Raw genomic sequence first — 12,269 nt, forward strand, 5'->3', positions numbered from 1 at the left:
CGTATGCAACTGTTTAAAGCATTTGAATATGCTTTCTGTGTGCATGGTTTTCTGCTTCAGTGTCCTCCCTTGGCTGCCTTTTCCTAGCCTCATTCTTTATTGCAAAGGACATTTGCAATGAAAATGGGATCTCTGCTTCTTAACAGTTCATCTGCTCCTGCTGCTCATTTCCCCACCTGAAGTCACAATCCTCCACTTGTGACCTCACTGCAGGTTGCTGTGGTGAGAGGATTATGTTGTTGCAAATAGAGGTTTATAACTTCAGGAAGGGAATGAGCAGCCAGAGCAGATGGACTCCTTTGAAATGAAGATCCTGTGTTCATGCAAATGCTGTGAATGATAAAAGGACAAGAGGGAGAAGTGGCAGAAATTACACAAGTAGGATTGTTTCTAAATACAGAGCACAATTATTCCTTGTCCCATTCTGTGCCTGGAGCAGGGTTAATAGGAGAGACCCTGTAAGTCCTGGGGTGGTTCAGAAAAGCAATCAACATTTGCACACATTTTAAAGTAGTCTCAGACAGCTCTGAGATGTCCCTTATTTCTGCTGATATTTTGGGTGATACCAGATTTATATCAGGGTGTTCTATTGAAAGGAGAATAGCACAAATCTTTGTAGCTTAAAATAAGGACAAATTACCACAATCAGGAACTGTAACTAACTCACATACTTTGTGTCTCGGACTCACAGGGGGATGCTTAGAAGTGAGTCAAGCTGGCAGTGAGGACCATTCCAGGAGAACTGTAGGGCAAGTTTCTCAGAAATGGGTAGACTTTCTGGTGAAGCAGTTTTCTAAGCCATGTTTCTACTATGTCCTCGGTATTTTGTTTTAAAAATATACAGCCTCACTCAATTTGACACAGTGCCACTCCTACCCATGCTGTTGTGTCCAAGAAGTTGCATTAGCACAACTCTGAGCCTGAGTTACATATTCCATCTTTTGAGTAGCTGAAGCAGCAGAGACTGCTTGCAGTTGTAGTCAGCCCTGGTGCCACAGTTTGCATCCTCTGTGCCATGCTTATTGTGTGAATATGCCTGGAGACATGCTTTTAACACAGTGTACTGCCTAATTATGCCTTTGAGAATGAAATGGCCTTCATCTGTTTAACAAACCATTAGATCCACAACATCCTTTAGCCTTTCTGGGGACAGTGATCACCAAACTCAGGGGCTGCTTGTTACTACCTGCAACCATCAATTCTCCTGAACTATTTAAAGCACACAAAAACACTGTTATTGGCACTTGGAGCAAAAATCTATGTTTTCTTATCTCCCAGCGTGTGAGACCTAACAGGTTATCAGGGAAAAGGCATAAAATTATCCTGCAGTTGGGGATTGCACATAACACAGTGTTCTCGCATTGTTTGGACAGAGATCCACAGGCTTTCCCAGTGATCCATGGCTCCACAAAAGCCAGATTTTAGTGGCAGGTTGTCTGGCTGTGTCAACATATAGGAACATGGAGCAAGCAATGCAGACCTGTGGCATTGTTCCCACTGCTGTGACACGTGACACAGGAGCCAGACAATGAGTCTTCTTTTTGAAATGTTTGCCTGAGTACATCTCATTTTTCATCTGGTTCAAACTCAGAAGAGTGAGCTGGTAGTAAGTTTTGGAGACAAAGAAATAGACAATTATCTGCTTAGCAGCCACACAAGAAATCAGTTGGGGATAAGTCAGATAATTGAACTACAGTTTTACTCAATCACTTCACTGTCCCATTTCCTTCTCTTCTATTGCTTTTGCATATCATTTTCTGTAGAAAGCTGATCCAAAAAATATCATTGATTGATAAAATAAAAAAAATAATGAAATGAGATTCTCAATTTATGGAAACTCCCAGTGCAATTCTAATATGACAAAGAGATAACTGCCATGCATGCATTACACATATGTAATAATTTTATATATGTGTTCAATCTGATTCCTTGGATTTTTTTTTAAATTGCTTGATTTCACATCTTCTGCCACCTAACTGAGACATTTAAGCAACTTATAGTACCTGGAGGATTTTTCAGGCCCTCAAAGGAATGCTAGGAAAGACAAATCCTTGATTTATGGAGAAGGTGTAAGCTAAGTGCATTGTTTACAAGAGGGACTGACTGTTCATATTTAAATTTTTTTTTAACATGTTAACAACTTTAAAACTAATTTTAGGATAAACATCTATCCTTCCTCACTTTGTGAGTCAGTTTCTTGGACAGGGACAGATTTCTGGGAGGAAGCTGGGCTAGGAGTGAGCCGTAGGAGCACCTTTCTCATCTGCCCATGGCATAAAAACATGTATCAATCTAGGAAATAAATTAATAAATACAGAAATAAATATATAAATAGATCTATACTAAATGCAACGCTGATGGGAAAAATTTAAGCAAAAACTCTGAAAGCAGCACCGAAAGGGAGAATGTCAAAAAGATTTGGACAAAAGCACAGACAGAAGTAGCTTCCATTGCTGAGTGGTACGATGTGTCAGAACGTGTGACACTATCGCCGGATACATCAAAGAGTGCGTTAGAAACATCCCTGCTACAAAAGGGAACACTGGTTGTGCATCCCTGAAAAGCAGTGGCATTGACACAAAAGAGCTTGTCAGAGATAGCAAAGGGAAATGCCAGCAACAGTTTTGCACATGTAATGATTCCATCAGTACATTGGAGAGACGGGCAATAAAAATGATCAGTGTAGTGCTGGTCACATCATTTTATGCAGGGAACATTCACTATGAATTTAGCCTCTTTTATTCCTGAAAAAAAAAGCTCCTTGCAAACTGGTACCGATTGATACAGGGCAATCATTACTCATTGAGCTGATGGCTGGGAAGGTCCATGAGGTCAAGGGACCTGACCTCAAAAGAGTAATGGATTATTATATCAGTATCTAGTGCCCTTAGCTGAGTGCAGAGCCTTGCTGGACTCTATATATGGAAGAACTGTCATTGGGCCAATGAACTTATAATCAAACTGAATGAAAAGTGGGAGATTAAATAGTCATGGTATCAGACTAAAGCAGTCACAGAGTTTAGCCAAGAAGCCAGTTTTTCTGATTTCAAGCCAGTATCTAAGTCAGGAGTCTTTTACCTCTTTATATTGTCTTTGTTATTTGAAGATATCCATCACTGAGTTCTGGCATAATGCTTCTACTGATTAAGAGATGTTTGGATGTTTGGCTTTGGTTTGGAAGGATAGTTTCTTCCTTTTTTTTTTTTTTTTTCCTTCTCCCTTTGTGGGTTTGGACAATTATTTTTGTTTTCTTCTAGAAGACTGAAAACCATTTTAAAAGGTGGGTGTGTGTACTAGCAGATGCTTATGAACAAAGAGACTTTCTACAAACATATTTCTGCTACTTAAAATGTAGCTTTCAAACCTATGCTGTTCAAACAAAAGAGGCAAAAGAATATAATGTTGCATTTCTGCAGTAAAGATGGCTCAGTGAAAAGGGTTTCTTCCCACAACAGTGCCTCAAAAATTCTTCCATTCTTGGGATCTCTTTGTAGATGAAATGGTAATTTTAAAGATTTTGGATTAAAACAAACAAAAAAAAAGCTGCTGGATAGTTCAAACAACTTAATACAGCTCTGTACACAATTGATTAAAACTTATGCATTTTAAAAAATAGAAGCTAGATAATTTAGAAGATGTTCCTTATAAGCATTTGCGTGTATTACAACAGTTTTTGCAATATCACTGGAAGTAAAAGTGTTGAAGAGGTATTTGCATTTTTTTTCAATGACTATTGAGGCTCACAAATAGTTGTCTATACTTCTCTTAGATAATCACAGGTAATTTCAGTTGAATTTTATAAAGAAACCTCAACCTTATCATTAATTGAGTCAAAGTTTGCCAATATGAAGGTTGACCAGATATTTTCAATATTTAAAGTTTGAACACACCAAAATGAGGAGCTATAATTGCAATGATGGTCGGACAACCAGTAAATCATCATAGCAAAGAAATGAAAAATTGTAGTGGGATGTTGGGGAGAAGATCCTTATTACCTAGGCCTCTTACACTTGAAATAGTCTCTCAGGGAAGTTGAGAAAGTCCCCCAAGGGACTGGGGAGACACAGAGCATAATTTCAAGCAGTATCCCATAATATACAGTGCCATCCATTATACACATGGAAACATTTCCTAAAGAAAGGAAGACGTGAGGTGTCATGTGAGGTGTAACCTACACAAAAAAAACTAAAACAAACCAAACCAAATCCAAAAAAAAAAACCCAGGAAATATGAGAATGAAGCAAACAAACTAAGGGATCCATAACAGTTAAAAAGTAGTTTTAGTTGACTTTTAAGAAAATATTTTACAAATGTAACCAGGATGGGGATGATCCGTTTTCCAAGTAAGGCAGCATATTTACCTTTTCTATAACAGGCTGTTAAGACCCTACTTGAGCACAACTGCTACTTAGCCACATAACCTAGGTAACTTTAAATCAGATCTGTTGCATATGTTCAAGAAGAAAAAAAACCAACAAACCAAACAAAACACATGCAGCAAAATAACTTCCAAGATTTGAGGAATCTAGTAATCTCTGGTAGTTACTGGAGTATTTTTCAAATAATACAGCAAATTTTGACAGAGGGCTGACTGCATTTCATAGTTACTTGTTGTCCTTTTTTTTTTGAATATTAATAATTACTTACCCACTCAGACTCCTAAGACTTCCCAGGGTGGCTTTTCAAGACCAGATTCCACAGAGATATCTAAGCAGGGCACCTAAGTCCTGCCACACTCAATGACTTTGAGTCTGATATCTGAACAGACATTGGTTTCTTCAGTGGATGAAGAAGGATACCATTTGATTTCTGCTAATGCTTTGGTATTTTCCCCAGATCTTTAATTCCTATGTGCCCAGATAAGAGTCCTTGATCCACAGTAATCACCTTCCTGGGTATCCATCAAGCAAGGATGTCCAGTAATGCCATATTAGCCCACTGATGTCATATTAGCACAAAACCTGGCTCCTTTACTTTTCCTTTCTTGTTTCTTAAAGGAAGCATCCAGACATAAGTGGAATTGCTTTCTATTATAAAATGGATTGTTGTTATTGGAGTAATGAAAGTTCAATGTTGGAGTTTTCTATTTACTCTTGGGAGAGTCAGAAGATTATTGAAAAAGGATCCCTTACACAGTAAGAAAAACAAATTTGTTGACATGAACTTTGATTTTGTGACACTGGGAGCTATAGTTCTGCTGGGGAAAACCCCCCCCCAAAAAAAAAAAAACAAAAAACCAAAAACAAAAACAAAACAAAAAACCCCCAAAACATTAAAAACCAGGATATAGAGCAGATAATTAAAAACTAATATTTGGGTATCAGCTATAATGGCTGAAGTGAGCTTCATATTGTACTGGTGCAGATCTGGGGTCTGAGAGAAAGTTATGGTGCTTTAGCTGAAGAACTTAATTTCCCATTTATAAAATATGCAAAAAAGTTGTATTATTTTCTTGTTTCTCATCCCCTAAACCTGAGAAATATTCCAATACTGAAAAACATTATCACAGAGGAAAAAAATCCCACCTCATCTTCTGTTGGAGAAGATACTTCAGACCATTTCTGCCTAACCTCACAGAAGGTTAGGCAGAAATGGTCTGAAGTATCCTTTTTTATCACAGTAGAAAATGGAGCCAGATGGGAATGATAAGACTGCCTGTGCATTCACTTCATTCAAAGCTGCAAGCTGCACTGAAAAGGATGCATATTTCTCTGTGCTCTGAGACATAATACAGGTAGGAAAGAGCTCACAAAACAATGTTTGGCAGTATTATATTGTCCAGGTACTGCACAAGGCTAGGTAATCTAATATGTGTGTGCATGAGTGGGCATGTGTGGAGGCAGCATAAGATAGGCACATTAAGTAATTTTTTCATGCCTGGTATGATGGGAGTTTTGTTTGGCAGAAATGCCATAAAAAATGGTGGGTGAAAAAATAGAATAAATTGTTTTTCTTTTTCTTATTTACTCTATTTCCTTGATTTCAAACCTGGCTAAATTTTACCAGTGATTTGAGAAGCTCAGCTATGCCTTTCTAGAGTTGTCTTCTGTCCTACCTTCTATAGGATGCTAGAACAAAAAGGGTTCAGGAGACTTACCTCCATTCACCCTGACAGAGATAAGACAAGGAAGGGCTGCTTATTTAGTATTTAAAAAACAAACGCTATACTTACAACTTCAGCAAAAAACAATTGATCACCAATAGTGAGAAAACATTGTTTAGCCACAGCACACAAATCTTGAGGGATTTATGAGCAGCTCCAAACTCACCTCTTGACTTCAGCTGGAGACTGGGCCGCGTGTTTGAGTACCAGGATCTGACTGGTAATGTCCTGCACAAATGAATTTAGAGATTTTCTCAGCTTGTATTCATATTCTACAAAAGGTAAATATCCCCCAATTACACCTACTTGGAGCTGAATTATCGACTTCAGCTTTGAAGTGCAAATGAGCTGAATGAAAACATAGAATACAACATAGGAGCTATTCCAACTAGCTGATTTATAGTGCATTAACTGTCTAGTAAGGAAAGCCTTCTATTGCTATGGATTTGTAATCCCCCTGTCCAATTATCCTGAAGATGAAGGCAAAATGCCATCCAGTCTATGAGGCAATCAATAGTGGTCATTTCTTAAAATTCTTTACTTCTGTTTCTTTCCAGCAATCCAGGTTACAGGGTCTTACGTAAATTGCTCTTTCATGGTTTATCAGCCCTGCTGTTTCTAAGAGCCAGGCTTAGGGACTACAGTTATGAAAATAAACTGCTATAAACAATCGTCCAGTAGGTTAAAACTATAAGCATTTATGGAGAATGGAAACTCTTCTAGAAACTTCTAATCATCATTGTCTGTCTGTGTAAAAGTGATCTCTGACTAAATAAATGTCGGGAAGTGGAAATAATAACATATATTTTTATGACTTTTTAATTAAATAAATAAAGATATGCATACACGAAGTCATACCACATGAAAAATTCAACCACTCAATTCTCCTGCTACTATTTGCTAAGGGCACTATATCTTCACGCCGTACTAATTCCAAAGTCCCATCTGTAACAGAAGAGGAGCCCTCTCATTTGCCCAAGCATCACATCCACTCATTCAGTCTTCTATTTTCAGGCATTTATTTTAATCAGTGGGAAACCTCTCAGCCTCAGTTCTCTATTACAATATAAACTCTTTTTGCTGCTTCTTAGAACTTCCAACACAAGCACAGAGTTCAGTTCATTTGGAAAATCATGTTTAGTTCAAGAAAATACTGCATATAGCACATTAACTTTATTTGCTGCATTTGTGTTCATGTGTTTCTACCCATCTCTACCTGATAAACAGATATTTATTTCACTAGAGAGATAGCTAAATAAAGATACAACAATTGAGGTTCATGTTATCAGTGAAATTGGAGGAAGTAGCCCCCAACATTTATAACCAGTGGAAATTAAGTTATTACAAACATTTCAATGCATGACAAGAAGAAAGAATTATAGAATTGTTTGAGATGGAAAGGACCTTAGACCTGATCTATTTTCAAGCCCTCACCCCCCTGCCACAGACAGGGAAGATCTCTTGCATCCTCAAGCACTTGTATAAATTTTGGCAACTCTATATGCTATTCACCCCCTAAATTGCTAACTTAATGTTAAAAACAAAGACAGTGAGGAATGGCTGCCTGCAGTGCTGATATCAAGCATGTATCTGTCTGAAATAAGATAAAAAATAATTCCAGCATTTCTATCAAAATGAAAACAGCAAGGAAATAATCACAATGAGCAATAGGACATTTTTTAGGAATCAATACCAATATCATGATTGGACAATGGTCTCCCAAGTAGTTTCAGTCTGTTAAAAAAATCTAATATGTGTTATAGAGTGATTTGGGATCTTTAAAGGCTCATAACCTTGATTATTTAAATTCAAATAGATAAGATCACAGTGGTATTTGGAAACAGAAATATTGTTCATAATTTTAGGCCACAGTGACAGATACTATGATTTTTTCCAGTGAGGTAAATTATCTGTGTTTGGTGAAACCTAGATAAATCAATGGTCAAAACTGTCTTAAATTCCAGCTTTCTTTGTTCTGTATGGGCATGTCTAAAGATATCATAGACTATGAAGTAAGGAGAATGCCCTGATTGACAGAATAACATATTCCATCACTGGATTTTTGCTATTATTTTTGTTATTCCAGCAATCAAGGTACAAGTATTGTTGTCTCAATATTATGAAAAGTTTTCAAATGTATTAACAATTTTAAATCAAAAAGGTAATTAATGAACTAAGAAAGATTTTTTAATTACTTTATAAATTGAAACACAGAATAATTGTAGATATTTAGCCAAGGTCATCCAGGAGATCTGGATGTGTTCAAGGCATCAGATTCTGATATCAGACTCCTTCTTATGGGCACTAATATACATACAGTGTTACCTGAGACACACAGAACAACCTGAAATTCAATTTTAGTGAGTGATCCTTGCATTTTCTTGAGAAATATAATATACTGTTTGGGCTCAGTCCAGAATCAATTATGTAGGTACAACGGAGACATGGTTATGCCATTTCCAGGAGAATTTCTATCTGTACTACCCTATGAAGCTTTTGCCTAACTTCAAAGTTCAGATGTTACTTTGTAAAGGCAGAATTAATTTTCTTGATTGCTAATCCATCACCACTAAGTATGATGCATATGGTATCAAACACAGGTATTTCTGCTATCATTAATTGTGGCACATTGTCACAACCGATAAGGAAATGCAATATGAGAACAAGAAAACAGTCGCTGGATTTGGCAGCTTACCCTTGTTTTCCTAGTCACCATGGCAGGTACCAACCGAAACCCTTAACTCAGAAGGGTGACTGTGTGAATAAACGAGGAAAAGAAACTCAGGACTTGGAGAGCATCAATCATTCAGCTGTGTTGTCTCGCACTCTGTTTGCAGTGCTGTTGTTCAGTGAAAGATAAAGATGAATAGGTCTGAAGAAGGAGGGGTGTCTGTAAAATGTCGTAATGCTCAGGAGCAAAGCCATAACTTTTGGCCCTGAGAATTCTGCTAGAGAAAAGGGGAAGCATGACACAGAAGGAGAGAGAAGGAAATTAGCCTGTGTTTGTTAAAAGAGAAATCAAATAAAGAGCTGTGGTTTAAATGGCAGGTAAAGTAGAGCTGAGACAGTAAGTATCACATGACAGACAGGAAAGGAAATTAACACAACATAAGTTCACAGGGTAGAAAATATCTGGGCCCAAGCCCAACAGCAGGTAGAAATATTCAGGTCAGGAGGAAAAGAATGAGCAGATTTTGAGAAAACTGCTAGGGAGTTTTGACAAAAAATAAAACAAACAAACAAAAAACCTAAACCAACAAACTTTTCTGTTTCAGTTTGTTTTATGGGGAGAGAATAGAACCCATGAAATAGCTGTGAATTACAGATTAAATCATTTTATTATTAAATAAAAAAAAGTCAATGGAGATAGATCCTTTTGTGATTGTGTAGATGTTCCACACAGTATCTCCATAATATGGCAAGCTTATAGAAGCAAGGAGATAAGGAGTGAATCCTGTATTTTAAAACCAGTAGAAGCTATTATTATTATCTTTGTTGACCCCCAGTATAATGCAGACTTAGAACAGCACATTATTTTTGCATTAGATGAAGAATGAGTGTTAAAACTTTTTGGGCAGTGCTGCAGCCCACATTGCACCATAGGCAGGGCCCCAATAATTCATGCAGATATCTTAAAATGTTATTGAAATATTCTCCAGCCCCTGGTTGGGAGAAAAAAAATATTTGAAACTATCTTAACCTTCCCATCTACTGCTAAACTGTGAGATGAATGTGGCATCACTCAGTAGTACAATGTAGATTTTTAATGATTTTGCATTGCCATTGCTTTTACTGTTAAGGGAAACAAGCGAAATCTCAACAAGCAGACTCTGGATTAGGTTACTTTTTTCCTCCTAGTTTTACTAGATCATAGGTCTCCTAAGGTTATGTTACAATTTAGAACTGAGACATGGAATTGGCCTGGCTCTCCTGACTTACTATAAATTTAGGTATTTTTTAACTCTGTGTAGCTTTTTTCTCTATTTTTTCTTTCTAAACATTAAATCAATTCCTGACATTTCAATAAAAAACAGGAAGAGACCAGCAAAATACTTGTTCCTATTCCAGACTGAACTCTGTTCAGCAGACCTGCACTCCTCAGCTCTATAGTTTGAAGGGGTAAATTGCAGGTCTCTGCACTGGTGGCTTCCAGAGTGCATTTCCCACTCTCCTCGTAGGACCTGTGATTCTTATTTCTCTGTTGGCTAATGCTAAACTATTTTGCTATCGCAAATCATTCATGCTCATCCTTCTGTAACTTTATGAATCTTCAGCTGCTTCATATATCTTAATTTAAGTGAGCTAAAAATAGGTGTTCTGGGATGAGGAAGCAAAATAGGTGCTATAGCAGTGCTGTAATAATAATAATAATATAGTAATAAAACAGCCATCAAAATAACAATAAACAGTGGTAATATTTTCACTATTTAAATGACAATACATATTGAATAATAAACGTAAGATACATTATATGATGTGTTATATACTTTTTCTGACATTTTTAATTCAGTCATTTAAAAGTATAAACTGTTTAAATGTATGTGTATGTCTGCATGTATATGAATTTGTAAATAATATATAAATATATACAAACACAAACACATTTACAGAATCACAGAATGGTTTGGTTAGGAAGGGGCCTTAAAGACCACATAGTTCCAGTCCTAAGCTAAATTTACTTCACAGAAGCAAAACCACACATTTAAATAATACTAAATTTATTCTATCCACTTTTTAAAATCCAGCCTTATTTTCTGGATCTCTCACATATGTTCTGAAGCAGATAAATATCTTTAGATGCTTTAGTAAGATCAGAAATATATCCAACATATGCATCATCTTGAGATGCATTCTGCTCCATAGAGGAATTTATTGTGGAAGGAACCAAAGTTTCAACTGGTTTTAGACAGGAACGGTTTGCAAAGTCTGGTATTAAGGGCAAGACTGAAAAGTAACCAGGAAATCCCCACCAAAGTTAATCTTCTATAGCACAATGTTTTTCTTAAAGATGGGCTAGGAGAGGACCACAACAAAGGAGAAGAAACCAGTAAGGAGTTTCTGTGCTGCCTCGTGCAGCCAAATTCATGCTGCTGCACATTGCATGATGTAGGTGTACTTTCATGTGCATTTACACAGAGAGAGCAGAGAAGCTGCTGCGTCCTTAATCTGAATAAATCACCAAATGCATGGAGGACTCAGCAAAGTGGTAAACTCAGAACAGGACAGGGAAGCTGCTTCTGGGCTGAAATGACCAACAGCAATTTGAGCGCCTGGCCCTCTCTGAAGTTGTCTTTTCGTTCATTGGCTTCTGCAGGTTTGGATCAAGCTAACAGCAGGGGAGCATAATTTAGCTAGCTGAACGTGTGGAAGAAATTCAGAGGGAAGGAATCCACTGAGCCTTACTGGCATGTGGCCATGTGCTCTGGAAGTGACCCCACCCAGCCTGCCCTGGCTCTCACAAAAAGATGAATAGAAATGATCACGGGAGGCCAAGGCCACAATTTTTGAATGACCCCGTAAAGCAACCCCTCCACCAGCCTCATGTGTCATGTACACACAACAGTCAGAACAATGCAGACACGCACCAAAACAGGCTTTTGTGTAAACTTAATATTGTTACAGCATGCAAAAAAAAAAAAAAGGCAATGTGGAGCAAAGCACCACTTTTAATGCATACTAATTAAAGTGGGAAATTACCAAACATGAATTCACTTACCACTTCATTTACCATGTTACACTATAGATCTGGTAACCTTTATATTCAATAATAAAATCTGTGACTAATTCCTAAAATAAACTCTGAAAACAAAAGCATTTTTTTGCTGAAAGCTAGCATATTAATATAAACAGTTTCCAAATTTCTTTTTGAATATGTTAAATCCTGTGGGCCTGATCCACCTCCAGTGTAAATTGGCTTCTTCCTTGTGACTTTAAATGAATTAACACCACTAGTGATTTGGCTTTTTGCACCCTATGATTTTTTTATTCATTTGTTTGGGGCGTTTGCTGGGGTTTTTTGTTAGTTTTTTTTTTTTTCCATTCTTCTTTCTTTTCAGCAGAACACTGCTTCAAAACAAACATATTTAAATCTCTCAGAAAGTCCACACATGAATGTTAATGTATTAAAATAGAATTTTTTCCATCTTTTCTTACATGCTACATGCAT

General features: G+C 37.1%; 1 long non-coding RNA gene across 3 annotated transcripts; it reads left to right on the forward strand.

The window, feature by feature from the left end:
- Nucleotides 1-257: 257 nt before the first annotated feature.
- On the forward strand, nucleotides 258-11,534 carry LOC135290076 (uncharacterized). 3 transcript variants are annotated; one of them, XR_010352792.1, is made up of 4 exons: nucleotides 258-378; nucleotides 5,621-5,734; nucleotides 6,223-6,384; nucleotides 6,661-8,184. It is a non-coding gene; the product is annotated as an uncharacterized LOC135290076 (long non-coding RNA). The 3 variants fall into 3 exon arrangements; XR_010352791.1 differs by having other exon boundaries at nucleotides 6,283-6,384; XR_010352793.1 differs by lacking the exons at nucleotides 6,223-6,384; nucleotides 6,661-8,184 and adding an exon at nucleotides 11,418-11,534.
- The last annotated feature ends 735 nt before the right edge of the window (nucleotides 11,535-12,269 follow it).

Source organism: Passer domesticus, chromosome Z (genome assembly GCF_036417665.1).
Source record: "Passer domesticus isolate bPasDom1 chromosome Z, bPasDom1.hap1, whole genome shotgun sequence".
Lineage (NCBI taxonomy): Eukaryota > Metazoa > Chordata > Aves > Passeriformes > Passeridae > Passer > Passer domesticus.